Raw genomic sequence first — 21418 nt, 5'->3', positions numbered from 1 at the left:
TACATATTGTCAGGAGTATGTCTAATCGTGTTACATGCTCATACCTTGTCTTCTGTCCTGACAGTTTGAACTGGGCAAAATTTCCATTTATCCACATTTCATTGTCCCATATGTTCTCTGCCTGGTCTAGCCACAGTCTCTCCCTGAGCATGTGCACATGCAACTAGAAGTTGTGGGAGCATAACCCAATTTCCTGCTGTCCACCCCAGGGAGAAGAGAGGCGAAGCTGTGACCAGAGCAACTGTGCAGAGGATTCAGTGATTTCCCAGCCTCACACCCTCCCACTCTGCTCTAGGGATTCTCCCACCATCTCTGTGTTTACATCTTCCTTCCCTGTGGCATCTTATTATAGTCTCTGTTTCTCTTTTGCATGCCAGGGAGCATGTCATCTGCAGCCCTCTAGTCTTCTGTTGCACTGAGTATGTCTAGGCCACTTCACAGCTCTTATCCTGCAAAGGCAATGAAAGATCATTCATTGCTTCCCCTCGTTCACACCATCCTTAACAACAACAAAATCCTTTCTTCCCCAGCCTTGTTCCTTAGTGCAATTTTCAGCTTATTTTCAATAGGTTTGTGTTTGTAATTTGTGAGACTGGCTGCACAAAAAAAACATAGGTGTAAATTTAGTAAAATGACATCTATAAACATTAGTGCACTTGCCACCGTGCCTTTTTTTCTGATGTAAGCAAAGTTGGCTGTCCATATCCCAGGTTTTGAGTGGTGCCTAGCAAGGCTTTAATTGTAAGGTTAGATTCCTAGGTCTTTTTCCAGGTGAGATACTAAAGAAAAATACCCTTGAATTTTCTGAAAGGAAAAGAAGAGGCATCTCAGACTGTTGTGTAGTCCCACTGTAATGCTCAAATAGGATTTTTCAGAGCTAGATGAAAGTATGAAATTGGTGAGGGCAAGGGTCAGCTAATTCCAGGGGAAAAGCCCCATGAAGTTGACGCTCTTGGCTGCCTTCATGGACTGGTTGACATTCCTGATGCATGACAAATGTGCAGGCATCACCTCCCAAGCTGGAAGGAGAAACAGCAAGAATGTGGGAGAAATGAGACAAAGACAAGAGTATGATAGAGGGAAATTTAGGAAATAAACCCCTCTTTTATGGAAGGATGTTGGCTACTGATAGGTATCCATAAGGGAAGTGTTCATGAGGGAACCAAAGATACTACAATAGGTGGGAAACATATCAGGCATGCTGAGTTGGGACAGCAAGATGTGGGATGCAGACTTCGTTAAAAAAACTTGTTAGAGTAAGACATTGCTGTTCTATAGTAACTTACATGACGTTTAACAATCCTTCAACACAGACATTGCTGAATCCTCATTGGTCAAGTCTCCATACTCTTTATCCTCTCTCTTTTCTAGGCTGTGATGCTTTGGTGTTGAAGAAGGAAAGCAGCCCAGTTTCTCGCTTCCACCTGTCAGTATTGCTGCTCAACATGTTTAATCTGCCACCAGTGCTGACAGTCCTAACAATACCCAGGGGTGCCAAAAATGTCATGATAATGGTGAACAACTGTAGTGGTGCAGGAAAAAATGGGGTTCCTGGGGTCTTTCTGGTCTTTCTTCCGTGCACTCTTGAGAATCTCTGCATGGTCTCCTGACCAGCTACCTGCATATGCTTGACAGCACAGGTGAATCATAGGGAACAGTCACCAGGGTTAAAGACCACATACGGTAAAATAAAATATCCCTGCTCCCAAGAAGCAGGGGCTAAGGAGGAGGGTACAGCATAGAGAGTTGTGCAGAAGGTTCAGCTGAACTTGAGTCTGTTCTACTTTCACTGTATATACTGGATAAGTAGGAAGACAGGTTACATTGGATACACAGTCATCATTAAAGTGAGACTTGCAAGTTTGGCTTGTGTTCATCTTTAAACAAGGGAGGGCAGCAGCTTTTTTGATAGCTGGGGTCAACTGTCTCACACATCTCTGTCTCACTTCTCCTCCCATTCCTTCATCCTGAAAAAGACATAGCTCTGTTCATCTGGAGGAAGCTGGGAAAGGAGGGAAGTTGATCATTAGACTTTCTAGATCCCTCATTGACAGGCCCTCAAGATCTGCCTTGACAGGCAATCCTGAACAGCCTTTCTCCAAGATGTCATAGGAAAGCTTTAGGTGTGGATAGCAAACAGCTATGGCATACGTGTAAACACGCTACTAGTTATGCCTACACTGTAGGCTGAGCTAAAGGATTCTTCAGGTTGCAAATTCAGATACTCAAGGATTTGGAAATATCAGAATCATGGTTGCTCTTAGCAATGCAAGCCTGGAAAAGTATAATCAATTTTGTGTATGCCCTCCCTTAGAGACTCTGTTCTTTGTGGCAGGTCCAGTGTGTAACATTCCTTGTGGCTCTGAATGAGTCCATCATGCATGTGGAAAAGACTTATCAAAGATTTATGAGTCTGTCAGGTATGTGAATGGGCTTTCTTATAGAAAGCGAAAGATATTTTTGTTAGGTTGCTGATCATAGAATCATAGAATGGTAGGGTTGGAAGGGAGATCTTTAGAGATCAACTAGTCCAACCCCCCTGCAGAAGCAGGTTCACCTAGATCAGGTTGCATAAGAACATGTCCAGTAGGGGATGCCTAATTATATTTTGAAATGTTTAAGCAACATAAATTTACAGAGGGAAATGGTTTATATTAGTTAGACCACTCGTGTTTCAGTATTTTGAAATGGCTGAGCTGTTTGTGGGGTTTTTGTTTGGTTTTGTTGGGGTTGGTTTTGCCTTGAAAATGGCCTTCCACTTTTAATCTGATGTAAAATCTGGAAAATGTTTACCCGAGTCACAGGCAACTGAAAATTAAGTTATAACACACAATTTTAGGCAATTGTAATATAAATGTTTATATGACTTGGCATATATCTACAAATATATTTATTTACATTGCAAGCTAAATGAATCAAAATGTCTACTGGAAAAAATCTGGTAAACATCCAAGTAGCCCAGGAGATCTGCAGCAAGCTAGACCAGTGGAACAACAGAAAGTTTTCTTAAAGTTACTGGCAATTGACCCTGAAATAAGAAGCTACAATCAATACATTTTAACAGTTTACACACCACAATAGAAAAATAAACAAAGCAGAGCACAGTTATGTGCTTGATTTCCTTGTTTACTGCAAGGCTATATCTTGAACAGTCACATTCCAGCTCTAATTTTGGCAACATTTATGGAGAAGAACCCCGATACTCAGAGCTCCTACTAGTTGTGTTTCCCAGGGAGACCTCAGGGAGCAGCTGATGTCTTGTTTTTCTTCCAAAGAGCGTAACTCCAAGCCCCCTCTTTCCTGTCATGTCCTACTGAGAATGGAAAAAGAGCATATTTCTTCCTCACACCCCTTGGGAGGTGGCAGGGGCATCCTCACAGATGGGCAGAGATGCCAGCACTGACTCTGCCACAAAACCCTATAAACAAGCCACTGAGAGCTGCTGGATGAAGCAGAAATTGCATTTTGCAAAATGAGCCCAAAGTTAAATCATTTTTGAGGTAATATGCATAAGAAGGAAATGAATCTTCTCTCTAGAAGAGCGATGTATTTGCTTCTTGTCTGAGGAACTAAGTATTGTGAGAAGGAAACAGGGATCTATAAAGTGTTATATCAGTTTGTTGTGCAGCTCAGAGGGTAAACTTGCCTTTTACTAGCTACAGACCGAGTAGTGCAAGACTTAAAATCAAACTTAAAAATTGAGTTGATGTGATTATACCATAAAATTCATTCATATTGAAAACAAAAGCAAACCCCATGAAAGATTCACATAAATCCTTCAAGGGATATTAACCTCATGAAAAATCCACTTCACTATTGTCTGCAAGCATTTCCCCAGCGGGAGGATTTAGTGCTGAGGAAGTGCACAGTTTATTTAAACTTCCCTTCCAGCAGCTGTCAATGAGTTCGAAACTTCCCCATGTCCCCTCCCAGCCAAAGGTGATGATTTTGGTTCAGGATCTCAGGGGATGTGCACTCTCACTACGCTGTTAGAAGAGGTAATCTGTGTGCCAGGACTTTTGTATGGCATAGCTAATACAAATAAATCAGTTTAACAAACACTGCTTTTCCCTTTTCCTCTGAATGTGTTCATGGATGTCTGTGGCAGCACTTATAGAGGTCAGGCCAAGCAGCTGTTGCCATCATAATTTCCTATTTTCAGTCACACTTATCAAAACTGTGTCAGACCAATGTCTGATCTCTGCTCAAATCTACTAAGTAAATAAAAGATTGGGTGGCATCCCTGTGGACATTTAGGAATGTAAAAAGTGGCAAAGTAGGTTTGTTTGAGCTGCTGTAGACTGAAGGCAATCACTCCCTTGGCACCATCTCTGTGCTGCCTGAAAGCAGCCAAAGGGCCTCTCTCTGAAGGCAACACATATTCTACCATCTACACTTGGACGGATGACTCTCACCCTTTAGCATTTATTCCATTTGCTCTTTCAAAGATCAACAGAAGATTATTATTAGGAGTAGTATTAGTAGGAGTATATTATAATTTTATTATATTAAATGTAATAGATTCTAATACAATGTAATTTATAGAATTATAAATTATCATTTAGTGTCATTATTATCAATATCTGAAAATGGAACTGTAATAATTTGTAGTATAGACATCAGCAGAGAACCCATGTTTCAATGCTGAGTCTTAACAATGAAGACAAATTGCACTTAAGTATGTTCATAGATGCTCGGTGAAGGTATTTGTTTACTTTTCTCTCTGAAACAGCAACACATTCCTGTTTGTACCTCTTACCTGTACACTGCATAATGCAGTACAACTGTCCACCAAATCTCAAGAGTTACAGTCAAAATTCAATGACTACAGAGTTACACTTGTTAAATTCTTTTTGCTTTGTGGTTAATCATTTGATACGAATTCCTGGTCATCCTGAAATCAATGACAGATTTTTAGTGGTTTCAGTGGGGCTAAGATGCCAATGCAGATACTACCCAGATAGATGAAGTGAAACACCCCACGGTAAAATAAAACAATTACTCGGCTACAAGAAAAATGCTATCAACTGCAATTAAACTTAGTATGCTGAATGTAGATATAATTTCTGCAAATATATGGGCAGTTCTTAGCTATTTATATATCCATTTGGTTGTAACAACTTGTATAGAGTCACAGCCACAGTTTCCCTTTCTTGGTGGTGGTGTAGGTCAAAAGCTCTCCAATTTGCACCTGACAGGCCAAAGACGTATGCATTCTAATTTCACCCAAAAAGATGATTGTACCAATTTATCTCAATATTTTATACATCAAAGCAGTTAAATCAATACGTGTGTGTGTGTGTGTGTGTGTGTGTGTGTGTGTGTGTGTGTGTGAGTGTAAACCTGATGATGTTCATCTGCACTTCTCTTTTAACTAATCTTTCTGGCAGCTGCAGCATATCCTGCCTACTAACTAGTCCTTGTGTGGGCTTGGGAGAAGTTCAAAGACTGTAACTAGAAAAGGATTGAGCTGCAAACAAGACAAAGCAGAAGTGAAACTAAACTCCCAATGTGTTTTTCTTATTGCTCAGACCTCCTTTACAGTACAGCATCTCACCATGCCCCAGATTAGGAGGCTTGCCAACAAAGACTGTTTGAAACCTGTTTGATAAGACCACATTTTCTAATGCTGTTTAAATACATCGCCCTTTCTAGACCTGCAGTGCAGAAATAATTAACACTTACCAAATTCTAGTAACAATTTGTCTTTACAGGACCTGAGCTTAATAACCACCTTTAAACTTCTGCTGATGGTCATTCTTACCTTTCTCCTTAAGATTCAACTTGACTGACATTTAATCAGGTGGATGCTGGCAGTCCCACTGCACCAAGTGTCTCTGCTCAGCCCCAGCATCTTGTCCTTGTCCCTACTTCTTCATGTTAGTGTAAATATTTGTGCAGTTGGGACTGGTATAACTGGGGAAAAAAATAAAAAAAAAGAAGAAAGATTAAAAAATTGCTTTCAATAATATTAGTCTACTGATGCTGCTTTGCCTTGTGGATATAGAACCCATTTTTCTGGCAGAGGGGAGGAGTTAGCATAGCTGAGTGTGATTGCTAGAGGCAAGGAGAGAGCAGGACATCTTTCAGTGGCTGTGCTGACTTGGAGTGTTTGTCAGACAGTACATCCTTCAGTTCAACCTTCTATTTTATGTGATGCCTCTTCCTAATGAATTCTTCACAATAGTTGATATTTGTCATGTTGACTAAGTGCATCTGGTGGCACCTCACCCTGGGAGCTGAGCGTGTCTGGGCTGACTCTCACTGCCTGGGATGCTATGTAGGAGTCCTGGTCACTGGAATTCAACCCACAGTTAACATCAAATACTCAGCAATAACAAATGGGCAGAAAGACTTTGCTATGGCCTATCTGAAAGACAGGAGTAAACAAAAATCTTATTTGTGCTTACATGTTCCTGTAATTAAACCACTAGCATGCTGAAGGCTTAATCCAATTGAAAGTTCTTTGGTTATAGTGATTAAAAATGTACCTTCATTACAAACTCAGTAGGCCCTCTTAATTTGTAACCATAAACATTAATAAGGGGTATAGGAAAATCAGGGCAGCCTGGAGGATTTGGAGATGGTAACTGCTCTTGAGAAAGGTACAGATGTGTTGTCAGGAGTGCAGCTGATCAGAAGCTGCTACCAGGCAATCTGTGACCTGAGGGGAACCTCCTGGGATGTGGGGTGGGAACCTACCTAATCTCATCACCTTCCAGAGGGAGAAGAGACTTACAAAAGTCTCCTCATCACCATCTGCTCTGAGCACAGAGAGGGCAGCCCCAGAGGAGACAGGAGCAGGGCCACATGCTCTCTTCCTCAGGACCAACAGAGAATCAAGCATTGACAATTGATTTTCACAGGCTTTGTGTTGGTGCTTTTTGGATCAGGGCAGAGAAGTCATGATGGTCATGAAAATGACTGATAACAGAAGCCTCTCTGACTCAGCATGGTCTTTGTTCCCATATCTGCCTTTTTATTGAAGTTTTAATTGAGGTCCCTGGGATAGGCTTGACTCAACTAAGCTCTGGCTCTTGCATGTAGTTTTCTCACCAGCTACTTTGCTGGTCCATTCTTGGTTCCAGATACCAAAGTGATGTAACTGGAAAAGAGACCACAGGCCGGTGACCATTTCAAATTATACAAAGTAATCAAACAAATCTGTTTTTATAATGCTGAGGGGAAAAAAAACCCCAAAGTAATGATAAAGCAACAGTTATCAAGTGATTATGTATTAATCATAATTTGGTATCAACAGCACTCGGAAAACCACAACGCATTTTGGCAGAGGAAAGCCCTAGTGATCGTTGCTGTTTCACGGTTCATCTGCCAGCTCTACTAAATGGCTGTTTGGAAAGCAGGTGGAATTTGAGACAACAGCCTAGGCAGGGTTTGTAGGCACACGTGTCCTGTCAGTGCAAGCTCTGAAGGAGAAAAGGCAACAGATGAGCATATATTAGTCTCAGGGCTTTGAACTCTACCTGTTATTTCTTTCTTGGAGAAAAAGGCTTCTCATGCTCGGTAGGTGCACATCTAGCACATTTAAAGGGCAGCACTAGCCTCTTTCAGAAGAAATGCTCTAACATTTTCGGAGGCTGGGAAGCAGAAGTTCAAAGTAAGCGATAAAGTTACTGTAGTTGAACATATTCAACTATATGTTGACATCACCTGAGGTAAGGTAACTTGTTCTGAATATGCCCCAGCTGAAAGGTATTGTGCCTTGATTGAAAAACTCTCCCTGGAGGTTCAGCCAGGGCAGCCTCTGCCTCATCTGTCCCTTCCTGCTCTCTCCATCAGATCTTCTTTGAGACACTCCAGCAAGCCACAATGGCAGAAAGCAAATCCCTTCTGCTTCTGAGTTTTACCTGACTCTCAGCAGCACTGGAGGAGCCCCAGTGCCAGGGAGGAGGAGCAGGAAGGGTGAGAACAGGAGCTGAGCACAGCAGAGGCGGGGTGGGATTGCCTTTTCAGCTGCATTGAGTTGTTAGACAGGCTTCTCTGTAACATCAAACCACACCTTGAGTCACACCATGTCACTGTTGAGTCTGGCTGTGTGAGTGTACAGGATGGGTTTCCAGCAGCTATCTGCCAGGTGGAAACATGGCCATCTGCCATGGCTCCATTCTGTTGTCATATTGTGAATGCAATCGCTTTCCCATTCGTTGTTAGTACCGCCTGCAGCTTTAAAGGAACTGTTCCCATAATAACAGATGAGTCCTATTAGCTACAGGGGTAGACCTGAAAAGCTCAGACCTTTGTGTGCAGGGCAGCCTGTAGCTGGGTTCCTGTCAAATGCAGTCAGGGATGCAAAACTAGAATTAGAGACATACAAAGCATATGCATGGCTGTGCAGTGGTGGTGCATAAGAGGCTGAGGTAGGACATTTTGGGACAAGGCTTCTCTGTCCTAACTTTAGATCTTTACAGTGTAGACAGCTGCACTGATGTAGCTGGTGAGGCTCCCTTTGGAGTAAACTGGAGAGAAGCAAGCCCTTTTAGGATGCAGTTCATCCCATGCTGGTGTAGATACATGTGTACAAGTGACAAATACTTCTCTGAAATTGTAAAGGGTCTAAATTCTTCACAGGTGACTATTTTTAAATGAGAGAGTTCTACCCTAGGAGGTACAATTCCTTTCCAGCTGACACTGCAGAGAGCCCTCTGTGGCTTGCTGGAGTGCACACCTGACCAGGAGAATCCCACCATTTCTATCCCAGGACCTGAAGGCTGAAGGAAATGCAACATCTTTCTCCATATTTGCAGAATCACAAACATTCTCATCACCAAGCAATAACTCAAAATTGCATCAGACTTGGAGGGAAAGGTGGTGATGAAAGAAGGTACTGCATTCCATCCTCTGAAAGACAGAGAACAAAAAGCTTTTGAAAGGAGAAGAAAATTGCCACAAATTCAGCTTTGTTCTGGACTGAGGCAGACATTTCTATGCAACGTGATGCTGACCACACAGCTGTTTCTTTGCAGCTAAAAGCCTTGACACCTGTAAATAAGTTTATTTTTGTTTTGTTGTGCCAGTAGCACCTTGAGATGTGTATTTTATTTTAAAAAGTGTTAAAGCCAAAGGTAGATGCTACTTGATTTTTATTCTGAACATTTACCTACATTTAGGGCTGTGGAAACCCTCAAGGTGATAACACACTGTCCAGAGTGGAAGCCAAGGCCTCTGTTACAGTGCTTTGCCAGCTATGAGAAACTGTCAACACACATCTCCTAGGGGTATACAGAGACAAAGTATTCTTTGCTGCCAGAAGAAACCCCTTTTGCAGGCACAGTTACATGAGCAACATAGCCCTAATGGCACTAATTTCCTCCGAGGGTGGGTGGTTCTGCTACGGCAATGAGAAACAGAGATTCGTCAGTTTAGCAGTATCCACAGTAAGGATGTTTTGTCAACACAGATAACAAGTTAAGCTTTTGCACAGCTGCAGTACCAGAAGTGGTACCTGTTGTACTTGACCTTGGTGTGTGTACATTTTATTTCTTTTCAGCAGAGGTTTTTTACTGCTGGTTTTGACTTAGTCATTCTGAGGCTGTTGGTGATGGGCTACTTAGCATATTACCGGCAATAAACACTCTTCAGAGAGTTTTTGAAACAGTCACACTTCATCACTGATTGCTAAACTTCCCTTGCACTGCTTTATGAAGTCATGTGCAGTTTGTTCAAATTAAATTTATTCTTAATATACCTAGGATGCTTGTGTAAATTTAAAACATGTCTTTAGGAACAAAGTCTTCTTCTTTAAATTTGGGCTTTACCTGCTGTTTTTATTTAAATGAAGGGGCACCACTGGCTATGGCATAATGACATTTGACTGGTTTTGTGAAAAAAAGCCATGTGCTCCTGTAACATTTTTAAAGGAGTTAGGTATACTCTCTGACAAGTTCCTTCTCCTTAAGAAGAGTATCCCCTTGTCTCTGCTTCTGTTTGGGACAGGAAAACATGCAAAACAATGCTGTTGTTTAAGCCAGGCTGTTAATATTTGATCATCCAAGGGTTAACTGGTGTCATTGCATAGTTTCACTTCCTCTCGGTCAGAGACAGAACTACACTGTATGAAATAATTTGTTTATGCTCCTTTCCTATTCCAGACAGGCTGACGGAGCACACTGATATGACTAGCGTGTCAAACACTCTTGCATTCCTTTAGCACAGAGCAATTGAAAAATAATTTTTGAGAGAGTTTGGCTTTTTTTGACCTCTTCTCTAAATGGAAGCGATCCTCAGAAAATTTTGCATTAAATAAGTAATTTAAGCCCTTGCCCTGTAGAAGTATTTTCAAGTGTTTGGAGCGATAAACTGTCTCTGGAGACCAGTAATCCAGCAGATGGCTATGATTCTGTCTGTGGCAGACATGATAGATATGTAAGTTCAGGTATGCATTTCAAGTCAATAAATCTAGGCTGCTATTAAACAATCACTTTGGATAATGTAAAGGAAAATGTTTTTAAACAAGTTTTATTAAGTCAATATGCCTGTTGGATCATAGATGAATGATTGCTAGAAGAAAAGCCCATTGACAGCTCTCAGCAGCAGCATGCGAGACCATACTATAGATTCATTCAGCCCAAAGCACCTGAAAGGGGATAAAGTGGGGATAAGTGGGGAAATTAGGGATATGCAAGACTAATACCAGACTGTGCTGCAAGATGCTCAGCATTCATGCTCAGTCTGTGCTCTCTACTCAGTTGCACAGGAAATAATGACAAGATTAGTGACAAACTACAAGAACTTTTTTGAAGGAATGGAGGCTGGACAGAAGAGTCAGGGGGATGCTATGGGGAGGGAAAAGAGATGCTGGATGAAAAGGAGGAGAAAGAAGAATTTCTTATACTAGACTAAGCTTTCTCTCCTCTGTACTCTTCTCTGGGCAGCCTAGTCTTGCTTTAGGGACAGCTGTACAAGCTGTAATTTGACACAGGTCTTTTGCTTGACCCTTTTGTATTCCCTGCTACCTTATTTCCTCTACCCAAAACAAGCAGGAAATATATCTGCAAGGACAATATATGTATTTAAATGGTGCAGATGATGATCCTGCAGAGATAACAGTCTTGTTTCTTGACTCCATCGCTTCACTTCTCTGCCATAGTAGGTCATTTCCATTTGCCACTTCAGTGCTGCTCCTCTCCCACAGCATGAATCATGTTACCTCTGTCTGCCTTGAAAGGCAGTCAGGTAGCTCCCTGGTCCAGGATGCCAGGCTGCCACTGCAGGTTTTCCCAGCAGCAATAGAAAAGGAAGGTGGGCAAGCCATTGTGTGTTGGAATTGGAACAGGCTCTTCAGTTAGAACAGAAGCACTGCAGTAAAAATTTCTTGCAGTGGAGAAATACTGGAAGTTCTTAATTTCAAGGAAACTGTTGGTAGTTTCTGTGGCTGTTTGCGAAAGATTTATTGTGAGTGTGAATTCAAACAAAGGCCATGATATTTGCTTAGCAGCAGGACAGCGTTAGTGTGTGACAATGCTCTCTTGCATTCATTCCCCAGAACCCAGCCAAAGCAACCTTTCCCTGCACTGTGCAAAAAGAAGTCCCTTGAGCTAACTTCTCTTAAAGTTGTCAGTTCAAAACTTTCTTCTGTAGTTTCCTCTAATGCTGTTACTTACCTTCATTCTCATTTTCTTAACTCATTATTTCCTACAATCTGCCTTTTCTGAGCATGATCTCAGCCTCTGAGCCTCTGGCAGAGTTTATAGCTAGGTAGAAATGGAAACACCATCACATGGCATTGGGTTGGTTCTTCCACCCTAGGAACATGCCTCCAGTTCAGGCCATGCTCAGTAGGCACAGATTAAAACTACTGAAGGAAGGAAAAGTTTGCTTAACATTGAACGGGGAGTAAATAACAAAGTCCGCACCGCATGATGATTCAATGGATGAGAGAAGCCCCCAGAGCTTATAGAGACCCTGTGGAGTGAAAAACAGAGACATGAAAGACTGATGATTGACACATAGTATTTGAAAGATGTATAAACAAATCCTAGTTAAGTCTCTCTACTAGGTGAATCACTGCCACTAGTATTAAAATGTCAAAAGATACTAACATTCAAAATGATTGCTGAGATTGCAGTTCTCTTCTAAATCCCTGTTTTCAGTTGCTTCATGTCTTACCTTTGGAAGTGAATTTTCTCATTAGCCCTAACTTGGAAATGAATAATTGGGAACTTTTGAAATTCAATATTAAACACTGTTTTATGTGTTAAAATAGATTGATGTTGTTCTGAAAAATGTGTGTCTGGCTGACATTTTCTAGTAAAGCCACTGTCTTTATATTTTTCAGTCTTATGATTTTGACAGGTTGGGAAAATGTGCAAGGAGAAATACTATATAGATATTAGGGCTTAGAAAAAAAAATGCTCTGTATTTGGCAAAAGTTGAGTTTGGTGTTTTATATTCAGAAGAAAAAAAGAAGGAATTACTGGTGACACTGATACTGTTAAAGAGTTTTGGAACCAGTCTTCCAGCTGCAAATAAGTATCTGATTTTATTTAAAGGGTTACAGGTCCTGTGTAGCCATGATAATACAAGTCTTGTACTCTGAGTGACTGCTGTTCAGATGTGCCTTCTAAGAAGCTCAAAGCCCACCTAACTCACCAGCTGTTTACCTGTGGTTGAGTTTGTAGTGTTACAGGTGGTGGGAAAGCAAACATCCCTATTCAGAAGAACAGAACCACAGCCTGAGCAGAATTAATTGCAGGCCTTGTGATGATGAGGCCTGCAGAGAACACGCTCACCATGGCCTGGATGAAATGGCCTCAAATGGAATTTTTAAAAATAAGTATTTTTAAACTTCACAGATATTTGGATAGCAGAGAGGAAGCACCAGTTTTTGTGCCTCTGCAGTGGAAATGGCTGAGCAATAAAGATGTCTCCATCAACTGAAATTTTTGCCCAGAACTGTAGCAATAAGTCAGTAGCTGAGTTGTTATTAATAGAAACGCAGAGTTCTTGTACCAGAGCAGGTCTCCCACTTCTGGAGCACAGGTTTGCTATCCATGACTCACAGACAGGCTGAAGCCTGTAAGACGAGGGTGAGCAATCTCTCCCTACGCTGCTGAATCCAATCAAAATGTTTCCAATTAACAGATCAATAGTAACAAGGGCCCTGCAAGAGACTGTAAAGGCCATCAGCAGTCAAGTTTTTTAAAGCCTTTAGGAATCACCGCTTTCACAGCAGAGGTGTGCCTTTTAATTATGTTTTAAACAAATCCCTTTATAAACAGTTAAGGACAAGGCATTAGGCAGCTGACCAGCTCCCTCCTAGGCAGTAACCTCTTGCTGGCACAGATTCATATTGTTTCAGCAAAGTACTTAAGTACATGCTTAACTTTAACCACCTGAACTGTCCCACTGGAGCCACAGAGATGACTCATGAACTAAAGTTAGGCCCCTGCTTGCATCTCTTGCTGACTGTGGGCTTCTGCAGCATCTACTGACAGATGTTTGGGAGAGAAAATGAAAGAAACTCTGTAGTGGACAGTTTAGAGAATAATTTACTAACAGAGGAAATTTTGTATTGCTTCCAAATATCTTAAACGTGATCTAATGTAAGTATAGATATTTTGGTAGTCCAGACATAGGTTTAAACCATTTCTAGTCCAACTCAGGTGTTGACCTTTTGTGTTTATTTCCCTGGTTTATTGTTTAATGCTCCAGTCTGTCTGCATTGGTCTTTATCAGCTTTGGGGTCTCGTTCTTACCTGTGTATGCATCAATATTCTTCATGCATTAAGTACAACATTGCTGGGTAAAAACACATAATAGAAGAAAAAGAAATGCTATGCTCAGTGGATGTAACCCTGCATTGTAGAAATGCAGGACTGTAAGATGCTGGGCTTTCCAGTATACCTCTAGTTTTGCAATCCTTACACTGTTTCTCTTTTTTTTTTTTCCTTTCCAGCATACTTGTCTTTCATTTGGATCATCTTCCAAAAACTCCTTAATGGAACACAGCACAATCTCTGCATGAATGTCATAGTGTTGGGACAGTGTTAACAGGAGACTTCAGCCTCAAAATCTCACAACAATTTTCCGTGCCATAAGTGGCACTCATTACAATAAGGTCTTTCATTCAGATTATACAATCCCACACAATGCCCCATACTGGTCAGCTAATACAGTCAGAGCCCAGTTTTAAACACGGCCCTTCCCACAAATCAACACATAGGCGAGATACCTCCGATGTATTTTCTATAGGATGAACGAGACTATTGTCACTTGCTACGACCACGTGCATTTTGTAGAAGTGCTGTTTGTTTATCTAGCGCTGGGTTATGTGAAGATTTAGAGAAGAGTATTGCAGACCTATGGCAGTCTGACACAATCTCAGATAGAGAAAGTGAAAAATTTTATTAGGGGAATCTCCTTCTACTTGAACTCAACTTTCTCTGAGGGCTGACACTTAATTTCTTCTTAGTGATACTTCCAAGGGCTTTAATTCCTCAAGTGGCACCAGTAGAATAAAACTTGCCATCTTCTGTCTTTATCACCAGTGTGGACTTAGCCTCCTAAAACCACGCTGGACTGTTTATACACAGATGTCCATCTCAGATCTTAGCTGAATTACTTCCACTGGGTGAAATTGTCTAAGATGCTGTTCCACTTGCTGGCAATTTCTACAGAGAGGTCAATCCCTGACTGGGTTAAACCATGCTTACTTTAAAAGCAGGTTGCTCCAGGACAGGCCTGAGACAGGCTAGAAGGAGACTGTGTAGGAAGCCTTATCTTGCCAATGCATGTCTGGGGGGTTTTCTGGAAGGGAATGGAGACCTGCAAGATAGCCCTTTCCGTGAGCACCAGCTTCGTTTTGAAAGGCACTGGAGAAACAGTGCACAAGAGGGCACACTCAAAATACAACCAACTGCTTTAAATTCCTTCTGTCTGAGTTCTGCCCTTCCTTAATGTCTGTGGGAACTCTGCCAGTAACTGCCCTTGTGCTACAGTTTCCCCCTTTATATTAGTGTCTAGCAAAACCTCATCTCCATCTTAACTCAGAAGACGGCGTAGCACCTATTTCTAGTCTGAATCAGCAAACAAAGGTATTATGAACATGTACCTTATTCTTGACCTTACTCTCATCCTGTATGACAGCTACTTTTAGATATGTCATATCCTATATGGCAGACCTCTTTTCCTTGCTAACTCTAGAAAGCTTGTTGTTTCTCTGAAGTACTAAATTACTTTTAATTTCCATCCAGAAAAGCCCTTCCTCCATTTATTCTGTCCACAGAAAGATCATAGATAGCAGTGGATGAAACATTAGCTGATCTTTTAGAAAGTTCCTCCTCTGCTGTTCGAGCAGAGAAGACAGGAAGGGAATAAATAGCTACAGTTCTTCAGGCCAACTAGGTAGCCATAATTGCCTAAAAAGTCCTTAGAGTGTATGTTTTTAATTGTTACTCATCTTGCAGTCTACTTACATGCCTATATGATATGAACGGCCACCACCAGTGTCGCTCCATACTGAGTCTAGAATAATTCAGAACAAAAAATTAAATACTCATCTGGGTGCGGGTGTTCAAAAAGGTCACATTGCTGGTTTTCTCTGGTGGAGGAGGAGGGTTTCTGTGGCAGGTAGTTCCTCTCTTTTGTGGCTTTTGTTCAGGGCTTAAGGAAGGAACTGTCCCTCTGGGGGATTCTCACCTTGCTCTGTGCAGCTTTGTCCAGAGCCGCAAGCTCTTACAGGATGGCTTGTCGGTCTGGGCAAGAAGGGTGGGCACTGTTGGCACCAAGCTATCATTCTGCTCAGAGTTTTGCAGTCTGGGCTCATGCTTCTACATGGGTGGATCATAATAACTTGATGAAAGAAATAGACCTTGGTTCATCCACATACAATAGCATAAAATTGTTTGAGGGCTCATGACTTTTCAAAATGTATTAGCTTGCATTTGGGACTGCCTTAGCTTCCAGTCTAGTGAAGGGCCCATGCAATATGCAGAGCCACCATCAGAGTTGCTTGTACTAGATTGGCAACCTCTCACCCTGCTGTGAATGAGGAGGAAGGAAAGCAAAAGAACACACAGCTCCTTGGCTTCTTGTGCAAAGAGAAGCTGCAGCCACACTCCTGGCACTGAGGGCCAGGTCTGTGGATCAATCCTGGGCAGGCTACTGTCCATTAGGGTTTACTGTGTATTGCAGCAGGAGACTTCTTACTCTTACCTGCCTCACTGCTTGGTAAGAAGCAGGTTCTTTGCTGTAGGCATTGCATATATGACTTGGCTACTCTTTTCAGGCTTCCTCTGTGAGGTTTTTGAATATTACTGTGTACATTTATGGGTTAATCGTTTCATATATATTTCTGAGGGAAAAATAAATGTTTTTCTAAATGCATGGATGCATGTAACAAATTCAGCTGGTATATTAAAAATGGCAACATCAAAAGAGCTCTTATCCAAGTAAAAAGAATACATAACAAAATGGCTTTATTGAAAAAGTGTCTTGTAATGCTCATTTCATTCTTGTAAACAATGCGTCTTTTTAAATGTGGGCTGCAAAAATTACACACAATACTTTGGTTCAGAAATCTGCTGGCTGATTTTCTGAATCACTGTTTTTAATATGGGGACTGTGGGCGTCTGAAAAAGGTTCTATATATAATTCCGAAGAGCCATCTCATTCAGTTGCTCCAACTTACTTTAGCAGTTTCTCCTGATTCATCTTTTTCTGAAAGCTGAGTGTTTTAAGAGTACAGACTAAGAGAAAATGCTCTATATAGATCATTATAGTTTGCAGTTCTGTGACTTCCCAAGAGGTTATTACATCTCAAGCAGTGAGAAATAACCCACACTGAGTAAGAAATTATTCCATTGTGCAGTATTATTCAAGCAATTAGAAATCATACTGTGTACAAAATACCTGATCTCTAGGTAGCAATTTCTGGTGCTGTATCATGCCCACTTAAGTGTGTAGCTACAGCAAAAGAAGTACCGTGTTAACAATGCAACCATTTTTAAACCAATGGACTAACAGATTCAGAAAAACAACAATATACTGTAATTGCAACACACTTTAGCTTTGGCTTTAGACACCTCAATTCCCCACTCCAGAATCTCCTGGATTCTTAATTTGCCTGCCATTCATGAACTCTCCATTAGGTCAAGGAGAGTGAGGACTATTTCTCTGAAACTCATCACAACAATATTTTATAGCATGGAGAAGTCTGCAGGAAGCAAGAGGTAACACTCACTTTCCATCCACACCACTTCTGACCAGCTGCTTCAAAATGCCCAAAACCTGGTCTTGCATTTTTCCTGGCTACTACAATGGGCTACCATAAAATTAAGCAGAATGTTTCCAAATATTTGCTTCTAAAGATCTGTAGTCAGCCTTTTCCTTCAGAAAATGAGGTTTTATTGGCATATTAACTTGAAGGATTGTGTTAAACCCATCTTTGCAAATCATATAGGCAGGGGTTAAGAGAGACGAAGTTTAACAATTACCCAGCTCCTAGGGTGGATCTTGTTTATAGGCAGAAGCAGAAATAGATTCATTTCTTTTTAAAGTCAGCTAGGATATTTTATCAGTATCAGCTTCATTCAATAAGCTCCCAGGCACTTTAGAGATATTAATGAAAAAAAAGCCTCACAACATGCTGGTGAGGTACAGAGGTGCAAAAGCATGATAAATACTTACCAAAAATTTACACAGTGCCACATGTGACCACAGAAAGAAGAGTTACCATCTTGAAGGATTCTGCTATGTGACTGCTTACATAGAAAATGTTTTCTCTGAGAAAGTGGGAGATCCATGGTGTGTGCTGGTCCAGAGTTTGGAAACTATGCTCAGCTGTGTAGGGTGGGCATATCCACTCTCTAAACCATTGTAAGGCCCAGAGAGCAGCACAGTGTTGCACCTATGTTTCCTTCCATTAGAAGAATAAGGACATGATTCTTGTACCCATCTCTTCCAAACTGCTCAGTATATCTGGCAGACAGCCCATCAGCCATGCTGAGGGTTGGTGCATCCTGCACCATGGCTGCTGTGCCCCACATCTCTGGAGAGGCAGGAGACGTGCTATGACTTAAATCTTGGTGATCCTTCTCCATAGCTTGTCCTTCCGATATTGCTGGGGGACTTGCTACCATAGTCTGAAATCACCAGGCAGACTTGGGGCACTCAGAAGCATCTGTGGCAGGTGGATGGGTGTAGGACTGGAGGATCCAGTGCTGAAGGGTGCAGACCAGGGAGCACTGGACCAGTCTCATTCAGGAATCTCAGGCTTTGGAAATCAGTGCAAGTCATTGACACTGGGCCACTATAAAAACATCCTTAAGAGCCCTAGTGTTATGAGGAAGGAAAGAGTGAGTGTGAGAGAGGCAGGAAAGCACAGACACTTCTGTATGTAATGTCTACATTTCATAAGGCTTTCTGTTACCATGGCAATAAGCATGGTATAAATACCTAGTCAGATCTCCCTTGTGGTGATGCATTCTGCTGCTCCTATGCTGCAGGGCCAGTCTGTGTGCAGACATTTTGATGGGCTTCTTCAAAACCTTTCTGGTAACATTATCGATTTTGTTTAATCTCAAACCAACAGTACAGCAGGCAAAAGTGCTCTTTCCACTTAATTCACTACAACTTACTTTCTGGCCCCTCTAAATAACCAAATTATTTTCTTTTCAACATAAAGGTAGAGGATTACATCTTCATTAATTTGTATTCAGGCTAAATAATCAATAGGGAGAGCAACATTCTGGTTGCTTCAGTTATGTATGAAGTCAGGCTAGGCACAAGTATTTCTAGCAACAACTGAGTGCAATCAAAGCTGCTAATGCTGTTGAATTCTGAGTTTGTAAAGGAGTTTTAACAGATCCAAGTTAGGCAGTCACAGAGAAGCACGGCCTTAAGCTCAGTTCAATAAACTTTTTCTAAAAAAAACACCAACCCAGCCTGTTTCATAACACAGAAACCTTTCAATTGATTTTTCCAGGATGTGTGTGGTCTTGCTTGAGATGCAGATAGAAATAGGTGGGCTTTGTTTTAAAATATCCAGCACGATCCTATCTATGGAATCTAAACACTTTATTTTAACAGGCTCACTGCTTCCTTGTTCATTTGACAGGTATGGTAATGGCAGCCACCAGGTTTCCCAGGACGTCTCTCTTCCACTGACGTCTTGCTTTTTGAGTGTACAACAGAAAAAAGGAAAACAAAAGAGCAGAAATATGTATATTTTCCCTTATATGACATCGAAGCAGGAAGACATACTACTTCAGATGGGGGAAAAGCATGTCTTCATTTTGCAATGAGGTTTGCTCTTACATCGAGGTTGCTAATTCAAACTCAAACCCAAGCTAGGAGAAAAGATTTGGTATTTTACACATAAAATAGCTGTGTAAGTTACACACAAGACATCCACATAGGTTAACCCAACCTGTTGTGTGGAAAACACAATAAAAATGTCAAGCTGCCTGATTTTCTCTCACGATAGTTAACAGAGATGAAGACAAAATGGGTATGAGAGAAACGTGCCTTGAAAAATCCATACTAGGACAAATTTCTTCCTATACTCCTCCAGCCCCTGGTAATGAGCATGCAATCTGGAAATAGATGGGGCTGGAAGCAGGAGGTGAGTCATGGAAAAGCCAGGTGATGGGATGAAAGAAGTCTTCCTGGTACCAACACTGCGTCACTTCTGACAAGTTGAAGTTTTCCAGAGCTGCCCTTAGTCTCCTTTTAACTTCTGAATGATACAGGGTAGAGGTCATTGCAGCCCAAATGTGAGGGAAAAGCAAAAAAAAAAAAAAAGTGAATGTCCCTCTTAGCCTAACAGGGATGGATTTGCAGATGATTTAATGAAGAGTAACATTTTATTAATTCTAAACCCTTGGCCCTCTGAGAATGAACTTGAACTTCTTCCTCTGGAAAAAAAGACATTTCCTCCATCTCCCCACTCTGCATTTCTAAGGCAAACAGTTAAAAGTATCAAGGCAAAGTAAGAGAGAACATCAAACAGCTTGGAAGACTTTGTGTCAGCAGTGAGTGAGAGCTAGTTAAGATGTATGTTTATCACCCTCAGCATATTTGAGACAGAGTTCTAATGGAATGGTACAACAGTGGCATGCTGAAACTGAGTATCAGCTTGTACAACACTTAATGATAAATAATGTCCCAGTCCTGCAGTACTTTAAATTGAAAACTCATCCAAGAACTGTGAAACCAGATTGACCTTTCCTTGAACATAGGTGAGGTGATTCATAGTGTGAATGGAAGGGGAAAGGGACTTTGCATGAGTCACTTCTGTTTGTTATATGACAAGCACCTTCTAATTGGTTGCTTAAACAATTTTCATCTCCATCTGCCACCCTTTGACCAGGATAGAGCACATAATCCACAGTATGTGATTCATACTTGCTTCTTAATGGGGAAAGAAGTTATGCAGGCTATTCAGTGGCATCATACAATTTGGAAAAGGAACAGAAAATACTTGCTTGTGCTGACAAAACACTTCCTAGCCATTGGCTTGATTCTGATCCAAGACCTAGCATCTCAGCTGAAGCCAATGGAGATTGACTTAATGCAAAAATGCATGAAAAAATGTTTTCCTGATCACCCGATTCTTTCAAGCATTAACCACTTCTAGTAATGAACATCCTGAGTTAGCAGCCCCTTCAATAATGGCCAGACCTGGATGCCTAGCAACGTTTAGAAAAAGAGAGCAAGCATATTCCCAACATTTCCCTGTCTCTGGCAGCTCACAGCTCAAGGCTTTGCCTGTTCTTATATTCCCAGGACAGATTTCCTGGACTATGAGGACTATGTACTATTCTTTTTACAGGAATAAGTATCTGCCTGCAAGCTATGAGGACTACAATTGCTCATTTCTTTTGCCCAGTACGCACTTTCATGTGCTCTCCTGAAGGCCAGCAACAGCTTTTGCCACAGAAGGTGAATGCTGCTCTCTGACAGTGAATGTTCAAGGAGTGCTCCTAAGAGACTTGTGCATAGATGTTCCCTAGCCATTTGTGTAATGGCAGAGAAAGGTCTGTCCCTAAGGGCTGAGACTGCTGCTTTCATGCAGGATATCCTCTGATGTCAAATACTTCAATATGTAATATCAAGGGCATAAAACTCAGGATGTCCCAGACATGATCCTGCATTAGCTTCGAAGCCAGAAGAAGTTACCCTTCACAGGCTTTTGAATATCTATCAGAAGCAGAGCATGGAGCCCTGGAGTGTGTTAGAGATGACAGTCTTTCCCTCTCTTCATTCAGATCCAGGATTGAGGGCATGCCTTGCCGTGTTCTTTGCAGTGAGTAAAGGCATTTTTTCCTCTGCTTTTATCACCAAGAGGTGATATCCGTGGGACTGCTTTGCATTCAGCTGGCACCTTTGACAGTCTTGCCTGCACTCTGTCCACCAGCACCTGAAAGTGGCCTGTAACCTCAGATTAAAGATGACTCTA

The sequence above is a fragment of the Colius striatus genome, chromosome 1, assembly GCF_028858725.1.
Source record: "Colius striatus isolate bColStr4 chromosome 1, bColStr4.1.hap1, whole genome shotgun sequence".
Taxonomy (NCBI): domain Eukaryota; kingdom Metazoa; phylum Chordata; class Aves; order Coliiformes; family Coliidae; genus Colius; species Colius striatus.
The sequence above is the reverse complement of the archived record's forward strand: the minus strand, read 5'-3'. Positions refer to the sequence as shown.